This window comes from Rhinolophus hipposideros, assembly GCF_964194185.1.
Source record: "Rhinolophus hipposideros genome assembly, chromosome: 4".
In the NCBI taxonomy this organism is placed as follows: domain Eukaryota; kingdom Metazoa; phylum Chordata; class Mammalia; order Chiroptera; family Rhinolophidae; genus Rhinolophus; species Rhinolophus hipposideros.
Window position 1 is genome coordinate 71,826,130 of NC_138050.1, and position 18,866 is coordinate 71,844,995.

General features: G+C 34.3%; 1 long non-coding RNA gene across 1 annotated transcript in view; it reads left to right on the top strand.

The window, feature by feature from the left end:
* Positions 1 to 18,866, top strand: part of LOC308496989 — a 129,018-nt gene that overhangs the window by 16,076 nt on the left and 94,076 nt on the right. The gene's annotated exons all lie outside the window — the stretch shown is intronic.

An 18,866-nucleotide genomic window follows, 5' to 3' on the forward strand; every position in this document is an offset into this window, starting at 1 on the left:
TCATGATGAATATATAATTTGGATGTATTTAAAATAAGTCTGTAGTACCATAGTTCATGTTGAGATATAAAAGTGAAGGTTAATCTTATAGAGAAATATAGGACAGCCAATTTAAATTACTAGGAATATTAAACGTTAATGTAAATTATTTAGTTTATCATGCATATAGAACTTTATATATGCTTAGCATTAATTCAAATTATTACATTGCTCTATTATCCATTATTTTTTGTCAATATGCATCCAAATATATATCAGAAATGTTGTTTTCATTGCTATTATACATGTATATCTATATATACAGATATATATATATAGCTTGTATATTTTGAATGATTTTTGTCCTCCTTTAGTTTGTATTTTAAGTATACAACCTAAACTTTGAATTTTGTTATTTAATGTTTATTTTTTTAAAGCCCCTATTAAAGACATACTTTTGTTATAGTGCAATTTGTGACCTTGAAAGTCACATATAAGAAAAAAACGTGTTCCTTCTTGAAGAAAATATTTTGAAAAAAAATTCCACTAAGATTAATTTTGGTGCATTTAACTTACAGATATTACTTTGCACATGACATCAATATGTGTAATAACTTTGCTATCATAGCTGTGAAGATGGAGTTTATACACACATACACATACACATACACAGACACACATACACATACACACATACATACATGCATACATGTGAAAAGTGTGAGCATTTTCACATGCATACATGTGAAAGTGTGAGCACTTTCTGCTCACATGCTAGCAGAAAGTGAGTGAAAATGTTAAATGTGTATACCATATGTGGAGTACCCAATTTTCGATTATCAGAGCATAATAAATGCACTCACCATGAATGTCATCCTGAAAACAGTTCTTTTGGTTGTTTTTGTTTTTGTTCTTTTCTTGCTGCTAATTTCAAAAGACACTTATCACTGGTATGCAAATAAACTTTTCTTGCTGATCTGAAATTACATTAGTGGTAGGTTGCAACAATATTGTACTAATACTTATATCTCTCAGCAGTCAGGCTACTTGATGACTTTCAAATAAAGATTATGATCTGCTACATTTCCTATCATTTCAAATAATGTTTTATTTTGTCCAAATGTTGATTAATAGACACTTTTTGCTAGGGAAAATCCAATGATTTAGAATTTATTGCATTTTGGGGGTTCATATGTTTATAAAATATTTCTGTTGCTTTGATGATCTATAACAATGTCATACGTTGGGGAACTATTTAGATGGCATGTTTAGTTACAGTTCCTAAGCCTGTTTTATCTATTCTTTGCTACGTCCTAAAACCTGAGTTGAAGGATGTGTGTGTGTGTGTGTGTGTGTGTGTTTTTCTGTTTAAAATTTTATTTCTTACACCCCCAGCCATAATTTTACAGAATATAGAATAACCCAGGGGTCAGAGCTTGAGCACACTGAAGAGGGGGAGTCTGGGGTCACAGTAACTGTAGCTTTTGAGGCCCAAGAACTCTTTCAAAAATCCAGAGAGCTCCTGAGGGAAGAAACCCTTCAGAAATGTATAGCTATGTAAATCCTGATCGGTTGACTAGGCAGGTTGTCGCTGACCATTAAATTCACTTAGTTTTAGCTTAAAAGACTGCAGAAAACTCTGGCAGCTGTTAGAGCAATTAGTTCTAGAAACTTCCTTGCCTGCTAAGACCAATATGTGATGCTAAAGTACTCTGCCTTCCTGAGTTCCTGAATTTCCAGTGTGAGCTGTTAGGAGAGTATGATGAATGTTTTTGGAAAATGAGACACTCTGAAATGGGTTTTAGTTTATTTGTTTTTTTTTATTTGTTTGTTTGTTTTGATTGTGTGATTGTGTGTTTTGATTTGTTTTGATTGTGGGATACAAAATAAGAGATTGGTGACTGCCAACATGTGCAGACTATATAAAGAAATTTACACTTTAAGAGGAAGCTTAGTCAGTAGGCAAATATATTATTATTTTAATACAGTCTGTTGTATTAGCGAAAGAAATGCAATTTAGGAGCAAAAATGATTACAGAAGAAGTAAATTTTGGTAAATTCACTAGTCAAATTCAAAATATGCTCAAACATTAGTTGCTTTAGGAATGATAAATATTTATTCTTTCTAACCTGATATTTCTAAAACCTGGTGCTGACTAACTTAAAAGAGGAAGTCCTGTGCAGATTTTACTTCTTGCCTCCTCTGATTTTGATATGAAGCTCCTAGGCATATTCACAAAACCCCACAGTTCACCCTTAATCTGACCTCATTTCTTACATTTGCTTTTTTTTCTTTAAATTAAAGTTTATTGGGGCGACAATTGTTAGTAAACTTACATAGATTTCAGGTGTACAATTTTGTAATACATTATCTATATCTCACATTGTGTGTTCACCACCCAGAGTCAGTTCTCTTTCCACCCAGAGTCAACTCTCTTTCCATCACCATATATTAGACCCCGTTTACCCTCTTCTAGAGCACTACTCCCCTCTCCCCCCTTACCCTTTGGTACCCTCTAAACTATTGTCTATGTCTATGAATTTTTGTTCTTTCAGTTATTTGTCTTGTTCTTTTGTTGTTTTCGATTTATATGCCACATATCAGTGAAATCATATGGTTCTCTGCTTTTTCTGTCTGACTTATTTCGCTTAGCATTATAATCTCAAGATCCATCCAGGTTGTCACAAATGGTCCTTTTTCATCTTTTCTTACCGCCGAATAGTATTCCATTGTGTATATATACCACAAGTTTTTTATCCATTCATCTATCGAAGGACACTTTGGTTGTTTCCATGTCTTGGCCACCCTAAATAAAGTGGCAATAAACATTGGAGCACAGGTGTCTTTTATGGATGAATGTTTTCAGATTTTTTTGGTTGATACCCAGGAGAGGGATTGCTGTGTCATATGGTAATTCTATTAGTAATTTTTTGAGGAACCTCCAACGTTCCATAGTGGCTGCACCAGTCTGCATTCCCACCAGCAGTGTATGAGGGTTCCTTTTTCTCCACAGCCTCTCCAACCCTTATTACTATTTGTCTTGTTGATGATAGCCATTTAAACTGATATGTGGTGATATCTTATTGTGGTTTTTATTTGCATTTCTCTGATGATTGGTGATGTTGAGCATTTTTTATATGTCTATTTGCCATTTGTATGTCTTAAATACATCATTGACAGCTATGGACAAATCATCCAAACAGAAAATAAATAAATGGTATCAGATAACACTTATAGACCCCCACAAATAAAAATACTTCATTATTACATGTATAATTATTTTATTTCTGCAATAAAAATGTTAAATGATCAGGTCACTTATCTTTTAAATTATGTGTTATGTGAATAATACAAGTAGATTTTATTTATAATTATTCATGTGAACAATGTCAAATCTACATTATCAATGGTTCATGTGCTATTATTTTCTAATTTTTTTTATTTTACTCCTTTTAATAATTAAATTTGTAAAATTTTAATATCTACACATCTGATTCCTACCTATATTTAAGTCTGATACCTTTAGATATCTTCAATATTAGGTGATTTGTTTAGATGTATACTGTTAATGTGCATTTATTTGTGAAATAAATAAAAAAAATATCTTTATTCTCAGTCTTAACTTAGGAATCTCTGAATTTCTAATATATTCTTTATCAAGTAAGACCACTTATGTTTAATTATATTCTCAAAAATTGAATTCTGTAATATACTTAAATATTTAACAATCATTTACCAATCTCTTAACATATGTAAGGTCTTTTGTCAATTTTCAGAAACAAATGGTGTCAAGAAGGATAAAATCTCACTTTCAGGGAGTCTGCAGGGAGTTTGCAGGGAGTTTGCATTTTCGCTCAGGTTGTGTCTAACGTATAGCTGGTGAAGAAAGGGAATCAATGGACGAAACCAGCTATAATTGCGAATACGGCCCCTATCGATAGGCCATAGTGGAAATGGGCTACAACATAATATGTGTCGTGGAGTAGATGTCTAGTGATGAGTTAGCCAGTACAATTGTGAGGCCTCCTACCGTGAACAGGAAAATGAAGCCAAGGGCTCATTGTATGGCAGGCGATCATTTAATGTTTCCTCCGTGCAGAGTTGCTAGTCACCTCAAGACTTTTACCCCAGTAGGAATGGCGATAATCATGGTAGCTGAGGTAAAGAAGGCTCGTGTGTCAACATCTAGTGGGCTCATACGATGAAGCCAAGGAAGCCAATTGACATTATAGCTCAGAGCATGGGCATATATCCGAAGGGCTCTTTTTTTACCTGAGTAGTAGGTGACAATGTGAGAGATGATCCCGAATCCGAGCCAGATAAGAATATATACCTCGGGGTGGCTGAAGAATCAGAACAGGTGTTGGTACAGTATGGGATCCCCTCCCCGCGCAGGGTCAAAGAAGGTAGTGTTTAGGTTACGGTGGGTTAATAGTATAGTAATCCCGGCGGCCAGGACAGAAATACAGCCGTAATTAGGACGGCTCATACGAAGAGTGGTGTTTGGTTTTGGGGGAGGGCAGGGGTTTTATGTTAATAATTGTAGTAATGAAGTTAATTGCCCCTAAGATAGAGGACACGCCTGCTAAGTGGAGGGGGAAGATGGCTAGGTCTACAGAAGCCCCCGCGTGGGCCAGGTTTCCTGCTAGAGGGGGGTAAACGGATCAGCGGGTCCGGAGCCAGCTGCGACTATAGATGAGGCCAATAGAAGTAGGAAGGAGGGGGTAAGACTCAGAGGCTTACGTTGTTTATACGTGGGAATGCTATGTCGGGTGCGCCCATATGGGGGGGGGGGGACCAGTCAGTTGCCAAAGCCTCCAATCATAATTGGCATTACTATAAAGAAGATTATTACAAATGCATGGGCGGTGACGATTGCGTTGTAGATTTGGTCATCTCCCAGGAGGGCGCGTGGTTGGCCTAATTCAGCTCGAATTAGCGGGCTTAGGGCGGTGCCTACTATTCCTGCTCAGGCACCAAACAGCAAGTATAGGGTGCCGACGTCTTTGTGATTTGTTGAGAAGAGTCAGCGGTTCATGAACATAGGTGAAATGGCCGAGCAGGCATTAGGCTGTAAATCTAAGCACAGGGGTCTGAGTCCCCCTTTTACCAAGCTCCGTAGTGTATTTTACACACTGAATTGCAAATTCAAAGAAGCAGCTTCAATCCTGCCGGGCTTCTCCCGCCTTTTTTTCTACGCCGCTGGAGAAGTCAATTGAAGCCAGTTGATTAGGGTATTTAGCTGTTAACTAAAATTTTGTGGGTTATAAGCCCACCAGTCTAGAAAGGCTTAGCTTAACAAAAATAAATATTTAAAATAGAGTGAATTGTATACTCATAGTTCAACTCCTACCCGGAAAATAAGCTCAACCCCCCCCCCCCCAAAAGCCCCAGTTAAGATCGTGAGCCAGACGGACGCAGTTAGTATGTCCATTGCAACACATGAAGGACATATTGAATTACAAAATATTAGTATATAATTAAATATAAATAAATCATATTATTGACATTAATACTTAAATGATAATAAAATATAATTAACTATTTGTAAATACCCAAGCGGGTGCCTTTGGATGAGAGGTAAATGCCTATGTAAACAGATGGACTCGAGACTTATTGCTGAATGACCAATCAGAGTACACACATAACGCTCGGATAATGTGCGCACTTGATAATGAATGGACTTGGTTATGTCTAATATGAATCTTCATAATTCAATATGTTGTGCGTTGTAATGGATGTACTTAATGGACACATGTGAAATAAAAAAAAGCTTTTCTGAATTTGGTTTTCTGAATTTTGGTGCCTGAAATTTTTTGTCGCTTTTGTGTGGACCATTATTCTTAACTGGCATCATTTTTGTTGCCACTCCTGTCTCATGAGTCTTCAGTTAACACTTGATTTAATGGTAGATTTAAAGGGAATAATATTTTGACCCCCAGACAAGATGAGTGCAAAAAGAAAGAGCTATTCCATTGAGTAAAAGAAAGGAATTGTGGAGGACTCCCGGGTCAAGAATCTTGTGCCTTTCTTCAGAGAAGAAGTTGGATCTCCAAATGGTCTGAAAATGGTGAGCAGAATACGATAACCTCAGTCAACAGGTGGATGAGGGAAATACTAACAAGCACAAGTGTGGATCGGGTAGGCAACCATTACTTCCTGAGCTGGAACATGTCATCTGTGAATGCATTGCTGACAGGAGAGCAAAGGCTTTGGTTGTACGCAGGGCTGATAGTCAAGCATTTGCCCTTGCAATGGGCAAATACACCCAGTTAGAAATACATCCAGAAGAAATCAAAGCATCATAACACTGGCTGGATGACTTCCTTCAGTGATATGAACTATCTCTAAGATTGACAACACTGTTCAAGCTGGAAGATACTGAAGTTATTAAACATGCACTTGCATTCAAGTCCTTTGTTGATAGCATTGACTTTTCTAAATACCAACTCTCCAACGTGATTGCTATGGATTAAACTGCAGTGTTTATAGGCCAAGGATTTCAAACGACAATTGTTCAGAGGGGTGCCTCATCAATCTACATTCCCTCCACTGGTTACAAAAATGCACTTGGTACCTGTATTTTGGCAACTCGTCTGGATGGAAAGAAAACCCCAACTCTAAGTATCACTAAGGACAAGAAAGATAAGGTTGAATGTGTTTCAAGCATTTATGTTCTTGAAACCAAAACAGCCTGGTGCTCACAAGCAGTTATAGGAAGTAGGTTGATTTAATGCTGCCACTTGTTTTGTGAGGTGTCCAAAGAGGTCTGCTAGTCTGGGATTCGGCCAGCACTTAACTGCTCTAAAGACATAAAGAACTTCCTTGGAGAGAGAAGAATAGATCAAATAATGATTCTCGCAGGAATGACCCCCTATCTCCAGACTCTTGATATTACAATAAACAAGCCATTCAAGGACCATTTGCACATGGAAATCAATGACTACATTGAAAATAGAATGGAAAGAAATCAGCGTGGAAACTTTGTGAAGCGTAGCCTGCAAGAGGTCGTGACTTGAGTGAAAAATTCATGGAATAAAATCACTGACAGCTGTGTTGCCAGTGCACTATGAGCAAGCTACATGGCCAAGAAGTGCTCATTTAAGGAGAACTCTATTTCTGGACATGAGAGATTGGGGCCAATGGTTCTACAGGAAACAGAGCCACAAGAAATTCCAGCCAAAATTTGGGGTTTGGAGAGTTATGACGATGTTCCAGAAGAAGATGACATGACTGTATTTGAATAAATGTAGATTTTTGTACATGAATAAATGAATAAATGTAGATTGTTGTGCATGAAAAAATAAGACAACCCCTGAAAATAAGCCTTACTGCATCTTTTGGAGCAAAAATTAATATAAGACAAGGTCTTATTTTCGGGGAAATACAGTATGAAAAGGACGAAACTTTTGACAAGAGTGTGAATTAAAAATAAATCTTGATTAGACCTTTTCCAATTATTAAAAAAATGTTCCAATAATTTATGAATCGATAGAAGAACCAGAATATTCAATTTTCTGCTATAAATTAAATGAAGAAGAAATTCTGGAGTTGGGTATTTTAGGGAAGCAAAGCCCTCTCTTTTAACACGGTTAATACCATCTAGGATTTGAGGCTCAGTGAGCATCAGGGGATGTGTCAATTGTTAATTATGCACACACTTGTAAATCAGCATTCTGGAAGAAACAAAGTTTTACCTTGCATTTTAAATTAATTTGTCATTTGTTTTGTAGAGAAGCATGTTACTTTGTTGTGGGTATAACACATTCCTCTTCATAAGCAATTTAAGATGAAAATAGCACACAAGTTCATCAGACAGTGTTAAAAAGTTATTTGTGAATGGTAGGTGAAAAGTAAACCAATGTAAATAACAAGGAACAAGAGAAATATAGCAGAAATAAAATTCTTAGAAATTCATAGTGAGACAGCATATATCTCATCTCTCTTTCCTTTCCTTTTCCTTTACTCTCTCCCATCTCCATGTCCATCTCCATGTCCATCTCCATGTCCATCTCCATCTCCATCTGTACTTCACCAAACCTAAGATGTATTGATGTTGGCTCTTGCTTGATCTTAATAGTAGCATCAATGGAAGTTTTTACACAACTTTCCAAAAATAATCATCTAACAGATAATGACTATAACACTGTAAATGCACCCTTATTTCCAAGGTGTAAAAATGTAAAAAATGTGTGTCTTGGAATGATAAAAAATATATAATGAAGTTGAATCTAGGCTAGGAATTAATATTCAGGCTCTGAAGGAAAGGTTCTCATGTCTTTTCATATGCTTTCAGCTTTGTCTGTAGCTTTTTCCCACATCTTTGCCTAGCTAACTCTACCGTTCAAGTGTCCTTCCAAACTTAATCAACAACCATGGGAACACTTTCTTTGACCTTCCCATAAAATTTACATCTGTCTTTCATCTGCTTTAGAGACACTGGGCATACCTCTGTGATTGCACTTGTCACACCAGGACATAATGGTTCATGTGTCTTAGTGCCTTATTCTAACATAAGTTCTCTGAATTTTAAAGTTTATTGAAAATCATGTCTCCAAAATCAGAATAATTTATAAGCAGTTTATGATAAAGGATTAATAAATTTGTTGAATGAAAATTCAATACATCAGAGCATAAATTATGAGTGTTAAATATGTTTATCACCATTTCACAAAAGAGAAAAGTGGAGACTCAGGGATATTGAGTGATTTGCCCAATAATGCTGTCAGGGCTCAAACTTAACTCTTTTGTATTCTAGCCACAAAGCTCTATCCATTGTTCAAACTCAATGTTGTGTTTTCCTCTTTGCTAATTAGATGACACCAAGTGATCACACAGCAGATATTGGCATAGGAACAGATCATGACAGAGAAGAAACCATTTTGAAAATTAAGGTTTTGGCAAATAAAGTTATACATGAATGTTGGACAATTATGTCCACAATAGCCATGGCAATGAACCTGGAAGTTGTACAAGCAGTCTTAATTGGATGGATCTTTAGAGGTTAGTTACTCTTAGTGGATTCTATCATGTAAGGCTTATTTTAAAATACACATTGGCCTTAAAATTTATGTCATTGAATTACATTGACAGCTAGATTTAGGACTTCTTCTAAATGATTAACGTTAGTAATTTTGAAAATTCTAAGTGCCTGATATGTTTTCTAAAACTTGATACGTTTTCTGTAATTTAACTTGCGCCTAATTTAAGGTTTCTTTGGATTAAAAATTTATGTAAAATTGTACACATTTATAAGCATCTGTCTCCTCAATTTATTTCCATGTTTTAATTAAAATTCTTATCTCATAGTGTATGTCAATAATATAAAAATCTTATCATTAATATTGTATTCTTGAGCAAGCAGCAATACCTCTCTGAAAACTCTTGAGGTTTTCAACTGCATAAGAAACACATGTAAATTACTATAGAAAAAGTAAGTAATTTTGCTTTCATGATATGTTTCTCATAAATTATAAACATCTCCCATCATAATTATTCTTTTAGACAAGCAAGTGCAAGCCATGGGACTGTTGCAACATTAGCCTGGCTTATCTTTTATGAATTAATATACCTGGGTCCATAATATATTTTTCAACACAAATATCATCAAGACTTAGCATTAATATTAGCAATAACATCAACACAAAATCTATAGAATGACATGACAAAGTGTTTCACAAAAGTATAGATTAATTAGATTTTATAATTTTGGAGGTTTTGTACCTAATATCAAATGCTTAAAAATTGAGTAAAGCAACTTTTTTTTCAAATTTGAAAATTTATAATTGCCACAAAAAAATGAGTCGTCACTAGAACCAGAATTGGTATTAATGGCATATTTTTGTTTATTAGTGTCATATATTGCCTCACATTTTTTCAATTTATTACATCTAAGAAATCATATCAAGATGTTATGTATAAATAAAGCTGTTAATAAATTAAATTGAAAAAATCATAGTAGGTGGATTTCTATTCATATAAAAGTGAAGCTTTAATATTATTTGTAAATAGAAAGTTTTCACTATGCCTTGAAAAATGTTTCTCAAAACTGTATCAAAATTTAAGTAATAAAAATGAAACCCAGTTTGCATTTTTGTATGAGCAATCATGTAGGTTCCCTAGGTATCTATGAATTTTTATTGAATGAATGTAAGTGAAAGAATATAGCCTTCCCTTCTTCTGCCTTAGTACAAGTCTGTGATTGCAACTTATATCTTGAAGTGGTGGCAGTTAAAATTCTCGGGTTACATTCTAAAGGCAATAAAAGGTGTCTTGGTCTTTTCAGAAGAAGAGTAAGTTAATATTAAAACAGATTAATAAAGGGACAAACACACATGTTTCACATATCATCAATGAACCACGAAGCACTCAAAATGCTGATTACTTATGTGAATGCTTTATTTGTGCCAAAGGACATTGTCTTCTAAGCTGTCAGTTTTCACATATATAAATCAGATTCATCATTTATTTAAGGTATAAATTCTATATGTTATCCTTATCAACAGTATTTACTTTTAATGATGTATGCACATTTAACATTTATTATTGAAAAATGTAAGCATGTACCCATAACTCATGGCCTTTCATAATTTTCACATTTAAAATTGTTTTTTTCATCTATTCCCCTACCCATACAATCACCAGATTTATATTGTGGCAAATATCAGACCATATTTAATTTTGCCCACAAATATTTCAGGATGCATCACTAAGATAAAGATTTATTTTTTAAAGTGTAACAAAAAAGTCATTTCTTACTTAAAATTAGCAATACTTTTTTAATGTCATCAAGTAACAAAGTTCATATTTTCCCACAAATTTTCATTGTTGTTTTTCAAATTAGGATTTAAACAATGTTCATATATAATAATATGTTAACGTTTTTAATTACCTTAATGTATACATTCCTTATTCTGCCAAACTCTGTCTCCTGTGTCTCATCTCATTCTCTCTCTCTCTCTCTCTCTCTCTCTCTCTCTCTCTCTTTTTCTCTCTCGCTGCCTCTATCTTTCCCTTGAAAAATATCTGATGAAGAATTTAGATCATTATCCTGATCTGGATTGTACTGATTGCCCTCTGTGGTGTCAATTAAGATGCTCCCTCTTTCCCTGTATTTTTCTAGATCAATAGTTATGTGGAGAGGCTGATATAGGTGTTTTGAACATCCACTGACATAGTGAAGAAAAGGAGGGAAAAGTGTTTAAATAGTTTTCAGATGCAAATGAGATGCATAGTTCGATCACCATATTTTAAAGATGATAAAACTGGGATCCAGAGATATGTCAGAAGTCATAAAGCTTGTAGGTGGCATAGTTTCTAATAGAATCCAGGTGTCCTGAATAATGAGGAGGACATAGTAAGTGCCCTGAACCTAATAAATAGCATTTTTTCAATTTATTAAATCTAAGAAATCATATCAAGATGTAATGTATAAATAAAGCTGTTAACAAATTTAATTGAAAAAGGATATATTAGTAAGCAAGCAGTAGTTTGAATTAGAAGATATAGCATTAGGTAAGTTGTTGATTTTCTGAATCCAAAGCAGATATCAAAGTTGACTTGTTTTTCTTTTTATAGCAAAAGAGAGATAAATATTTAGTCAAATAACACTTAATGGGCTGTTAAGCGTGCACTGAGTTCATTTGGGCTGCCAGGTGCCTGGATAGAATTTAACCACTGTGGTTCAGAGATGCAGCTTCACGTACTCCTGAAATCAGTAGGAGCCAGATGACCTGGGGTTTCCTGAAAGCCAGAATGAACTATTGTTAGGTTCTGAGGTGTACAGCGGGGTAGGCTGCTAGCTACAGTTCTACATACAGGTTTGTTTTTGTCATTCTCTCTTATTAAACGTATTGATAACATAATTTGTGCTCACTGGTTAATTTGTCGTCTAATGGTTAAAAACTTTTAATTAAGGCTGATAGAATTTCTCCTTTTAGATTTCCTGTTGGATGAACTTCCTTAGTGGAGAATCATTCAGAAAGTTGGCCATCTTAATACATATCCATTCAGTGAAACCGCCCCATGGAACCTCCTCTTCCTCCTTTGTCAATGAGGTGGGGATGCAAATTGCTAACATTGTGGCCTGTAGTTGTTACAACCCCACTGCTTTCTCACCAAGTGAAGACTGTCATGCCAGTGTTACCAAATGCAAAACGAATAAGTCAAGGACCATTGTTGTAAAGGTCAACACTGGAATTTAAAAAGTCTATTTTCTCCAGATATTTTCCAACATCTTAGATTGCAAGACCAAAAAATTCAATAATTTATGTTAAAGGATTGCTTCCCAAAAACCCCTGTTAAAATAAAAATAATTGCTTAGAGTTCCTTGTCACTGCTTATATCACAGTAACATTTTTTTCAATATTATAAATTTGTCCTCTGGGGACCCAGAAAGTGAAAAATGATGAAAAAAATAAGATGCGCTTACAATATGAGTTCTCCCTGTTTACATGAGAAATGTTCAGGTAATTGGATGGCACAAGGAATATGTATAATGTGGATTAGGTAGGGTCGCCCAATGGCTGGCAAAAGTTTATAAAGACAAGGTAAAGGAGTTATTTTCATCACGTTTGTCTATTTTATATAACATTTTAATCTAAATCCAGGCTTGATCTTTCTAGAATCTGTTGAGTTAATCAGAGCTGATTTCATCGACAGCTTGCTCTGGTTAATTACTGCGAGGTTTTAACTGAATGCCCCTGGGTATTGATGTGGTCAGTGATCACTTCAAGCCTCAGGACACTAGAAATAGTAGTAAAACTCTGGAGACAGTTTATCAATATCTAATGCATTTATTATTAAAAAAAAAAATACCACAAAGCTTATAGGTACATGGGTACTAATACTATAGTGTTAACTAGTATGATTAACTGAGATTTCTCTAAAACTGAAAATCATTTGCTTGCAAAAATTCAGGCCCCATACTTTGAACAACTATTAACATATGCTTTTTTACAATATAAAGCTCAAGTGATTACGTTATATAACAATCCTCAAATATTAACGTGAAATGTAGTATTTTATTTTTAACAGTTATTTGAGACACTTAATTGGGAAACAGGACTCTCAGAGTATTCGAGAAGGATCCTTGGTCTGGGCTCCAGGACACCTAAATTTGTAATTTCAAATCAACTACCTGTGATCTGTGTGACTTCGGGGAGATAGCTTGATCACTGAGAGAGACTTCTTACCCCTTACCTGAGAAAGCAGTTGACTCCCCCGCTTATCTGTCTAGGTTACGTCCCCTCTTGCAACCTGTCATTTGGCAAACTCTAGACCATGGTACTTCAGTCTCATAGCATGACTGGCAATTGGTAATATTCTGTTTTGCTTTTAGGCCTTTACACCTGGTGATCAGTGGAAAGTTTGGAGGCAAAATCCTGGAACACTCTCTTCTTCTACCGACTTTTACTCTGATTAAATGTCAGTGTATCCTTTAGTGCAGTGTAGATGTCCCTTCCTGAAACATTTCCTGATTCCCCTATAGGCTACGACCTGGGTGGTTATGTGTGCTCTCACATCACAGGGTGAACAGAAATCCTGTGTTTTCACAGTTATATCTGTTTTTTAGGAAAACAGATATAAATAGGGACTGTGTTTCCCTGAAAATAAGACCTGACCGGAAAATAAGCCCTACCATGATTTTTCAGTATGACATCCCCAGAATATAAGACCTAATGCACCTTTTGGAACAAAAATTAATATAAGACCCCATCTTATTTTCTGGGAAACACAGTAATAGTGACCTTTTTTCCTCTCAAGTATCTCAGTTTGTATAACAAATTAACTAGTTGCACAATGCAGCATCCACTATCTTTCTATTTATAACTTTGTCTTTCTATTTATAACTTTGTCTTATTACTGCCAATTTATGTGACTGTTTTTGCCAAAAGAATGTATGATTTTTAGCATCAGGTGAACTGCACCTTATTTGTTTGTCACCAGAACACTTAGTAAATGTCTAGCTATTGGATCTAAACACCCAGATATACAATCATGTTAAGGATTAGACTTCAAAGACTTACAACTCTCAAAGTTTCTATTATTGGGAGTTGAAGAATTTTTAAACTTCACGCTTATGCTACCAATCTGGGCCTTAAGTGTTATTGATTATACCCCAATAAAAAAATGCATGCTAATATATATTTAATTATTATGTACTACTACTATATAGTTAATTAATTACATTTTATGCAAATTATAATCTATTAAATGTTATAAACATTACAAAATATATTTGTAAAATAAATTCAAAACATTAAACAAAGTAAGTATACATAGTGGTTCTATTTTTTTCCCCAAACCTCAGTGATTCATATTAATGTGACTATTGGACAAATGATCAAAGGACGTACATAAAATGGTTCTGTTTATTCTTCTTAGAAGTTTTTATTTTTTAATTAACTACAATATTAAAGACATAATAGAAAAAATAGCAGACATTTCAGAGCATTTGGTTCATGAATAAACTGAAAAAGTGAATCTAGAAATAGTTTTGGCAATGTTATGGAATTTTTACTTATTAACACATAGTACAATGACTTCTTAATTCAGCTCTTGAAATTTCTTTGTTTCCAATCCCTTAGGAATCATATTCTTTGGATGTAAAGTTGTCAATATATCATAAAATTACAACAATGCCTGTGTAAATAAGAGTAACAATTCCTTCTATTTACATGGTAATTTGGAGACATATATTATATCATTTTTCTCAACAAAGACTTTCTGAGATAGAGGAGATGTTATTATTTCTTTTTATTTTCTGGTGAAATTGATCTCAGTAGTTTGGGAATTGCCAGCGTCTTCTCATTCTAAATCCATTCATCATTTAATTAACCATTTGCATAAACAATTATTAAAGCATTAGATAATATTAATATAGTCCTGAACTACTTAAAGATAAAAGCTTCTCATAGTTCCCGTTATCTACAACATTTTTACCTCAGTTCTTTTATGCTAATGGCATTTGTAACTAGTTCAAGTGTGAGAACTGATTAGCTATAAACTTATGTACCATATCAAAAAAGATATAAGGAAGTCCCTTAATTTAGAGCTTCAGAGACAATAGTAGCAGAAACACTAGAAAACATTTTTCTCTTTTGACTATGGACTCCATTTTTGTAGTTCTAACCTATCATTTTATGCTCTCTACAATAAGTAGTGCCTCTAATGTTAAGAATACCTTATTTGGTGGTAGAAGTGGAGAATGGAGTGACTCATTTTTTCTTTTCTTTCAAGTTCACCTGAATTTTGATTCAATCTGTTTTCTCATGAGGTAAAGAAAAATGTTTATTCTTTTTTTTTCTTTTTATTAAATTTATTGGGGTGACAATTGTTAGTAAATTTACATAGATTTCAGGTGTACAATTCTGTATTACATCGTCTATAAATCCCATTGTGTGTTCACCACCCAGAGTCAGTTCTCCTTCCATCACCATATATTTGATCCCCTTTACCCTCATCACCCACCCCCCACCCCCTTACCCTCTGGTAACCACTAAATTATTGTCTGTGTCTATGAGTTTTTCTTTCTCAAAAAATGTTTATTCTTAATATATACTGAATACAATAGTCTAAATCTTACTCTATTGGTGACTCTTGCATTACAGTAAGGACAGATATTTGTATGCTTAGTCGAGAGTTTTTTGGGTTTTTCTTGAAGTGGATTTTTCATAACTTTAAAGAGATAAAAATGAAGCCAAATTTAGTATAAACTAATTTTAAAAATTACATTGTCGGGCCGGCCCGGTGGCTCAGGCGGTTAGAGCTCCATGCTCCTAACTCCAAAGGCTGCTGGTTCGATTTCCACATGGACCAGTAGGCTCTCAACCACAAGGTTGCCAGTTCAATTCCTCGAGTCCCGCAAGGGATAGTGGTCTCCATCCCCTGAAACTAAGATTGAACACGGTACCTTGAGCTGAGCTGCCTCCCGGATGGCTCAGTTGGTTGGAGTGTGTCCTCTCAACCACAAGGTTGCCAGTTCGATTCCTCGACTACTGCAAGGGATGGTGGGCTGCTCCCCCTACAACTAGCAACAGTAATTGAACCTGGAGCTGAGCTGCGCCTCCACAACTAAGATTGAAAGGACAACAACTTGATTTGGAAAAAAGTCCTGGAAGTACACACTGTTCCCCAATAAAGTCCTGTTCCCTTTCCCCAATAAAATCTTAAAAAAGAAAAAAATTACATTGTCTTGTGATTCTTTAGACCTTAGAGTCACCTATAGAAGAACTATTTTAAATGTTGAGTGTGTTCTAGAAAAGGGCATATTAATTTTATCATATTATTTTATGAAATAACCAAAACCTTATTGAAAGGTAATTTTTAAATGATGATTCATTAATGTTGTCTACTAAGTCTACTTTCTAGTTCTGATCAGTCATGTCTTAGTCAAATGTCCCTGAACCACTCTAATTAGGCTACTATATCCTCCAACATTTTCCTTATAAAACTCATTACTATTTTAAATTATCCTGTTTTTCCTTTGTATACCTCATCGCTACCTTAAATCATCATATTTTTGTATCTCTTCCCATCCCTTTACTTTCAGTCTGTGTGTGTCTTTGAATCTGAAATGAGTCTCTTGTAAGTACCATATGTAAGAGTTTTGTTTACTTCCCCACTCAGCCACCTTTTGATTGGAGCATTTAATCCATTTACATTGAAAGTAATTGTTGATAGATATGTAGTTATTGCCATTTTATTATTACTTCTAAAAATAATTTTACCATTTTGAGTTAATTTTGGTGTACGGTGACAGCAGTCTAGTCTGATTCTTTTGCATGTGGCTGTCCAATTTTCCCAGTACCATTTAACCATTTATTGAATAGGTTTTCTTTTCTCATTCTATGTTTTTATCCCCTTTGTTGGAAATTATTTGCATATATATATATATATATATATATATATATATATATATATGCTTTTATTTCTAGGCTCTCAATTCTGTTCCATTGATCATGTGTGTATGTGTGCTTTTCTGTCAATATCATGCTGTTTCGATTATCGTTGCTTCGTAGTATAAATTGAAATCAGGGAGTGTGATACTCCCGACGTTGTTCTTTTTTCTCAGGATTGCTTTGACTATTGATGGTCTTTTGTGATTCCATTCAAAGCTGATGATGTTGTGTTCTATTTCTTTAAAAAAATGTAATTGGGATGTTGATAGAAATTTCATTAAATCTGTATATTGCTTTGGGTAATATGGCCATTTTAACTATATTGATTCTTCCAGTTCATAAAAACAGAGTATCTTTTCATTTCTTTGTTTCTTCTTCAATTTCTTTTAATAATGTCTTGTATTTTTCAGTGTATAGGTGCTTCACATCCTTTGTAATTTTGCAATTACAAAATGAATTTTCTTTTTAATTTCTTTTTCTGAAATTTGATTATTGGTATATAGGAATGCAATGAATTTCTGTACATTGATTTTGTAGCCGGCAACTTTAATGTATTTATTGTTTCTAATAGCTTTTGGTGGAATCTTTAGGGTTTTGTATATAAAGAATCATGCATGTCATCTGTATAAAGTTACAAGTTGGCTTCTTTATTCCCAATTTGGATGGCTTTTAATTCTTTCTCTTTGGTTTCTTCTTTCCCAATTTGGATATGATATTAACTGAGGGTTTGTTGTCTATGACCTTTATTATGCTGAGGTGCTTTCCTTCTATACCTATTTTATTAAGTGTTTTAATCATGAATGGATGTTTTACCTTGTCAAATGCTTTTCTGCATCTATTGATATGATCATTTTTTTTATTACTTAATTTATGTGGTGTATTACATTGATTTCCATCCTTGGCTCTCTGGAATGATCCCTACTTGATAGTGGTGTATAATCTTTTTAATGTATTGTTGTGTTTTCTTTGCTAGTATTTTGTTTAAGATTTTTCCATCTGTGTTCATCAGAGATATTGGTCTGTAATTTTTGTGTGTGTGTTATCCTTACTGGGTTTTGGTAAGGGTAATGTTAGCCTCATAACGTGAAATAGGAAGTATTGCCTCTTCTTCAATTTTTTTGGAAGAGGTTGAGGAAGACAGATATTAAATCATCTTTGAATGTTTGATAGAATTCACTAGTATGGAGGTTCCTCAAGAAATTGAGAATAGACTTACCATAAGAAACAACAGTCCCTCTTCTGGATATCTACACCAAAAATGTGAAAGCATTTATCCATTAAGATATATCCATTAAGATATATCCATTAAGATATATAGACCCCTATGTTTATTGCAACATTATTCACAGTGGGCCTGCCATGGAAACAACTAACGTGTCCTTTGATAGATAATTGGATAAAGAAGATGTGGTACATGTATACAATAAAAAACTTCAGCCATAAGAAAAAATGAAATACTGCCATTTGTGACAACATGAATGGATCTTGAAATTATCATGCTAAGCACAATAAATCAGACACAAAAAGTCTGGAACACTATTATTTCACTCATATGTGGGATATAAAACAAACAAGACAACAAATGAACAAAATCTCAGACACAAATAGCAGTTTAGTGGTTACCAGAGGGAAAGTGGTTACCAGAAGGAAAGTTAGAAAAGGGTGGCTGGGGTTAAATATATGATGTTGGAAGGAGATTTGAGTTTGAGTGGCGAACACAATTCAATATACAGATGATATATTATAGAAATGCACACTTGAAACTTATATAATTTTATTAACCAATGTCACCCCAATAAACTTAATGAAAAACATAAACAATAATAAACAAATAAAAAGTTTTACATCTAAAGAGTAAGAGCACTTTACCAATATGTAGATGTTGGTTTCCCAATGAATTCAGAATATGTAACATATATGAGAGTGCCAAAAGAATTTATCCTAGTGGACACTTTGGTCAAAGTTGTTCAAGCAGTAGTTTGCCA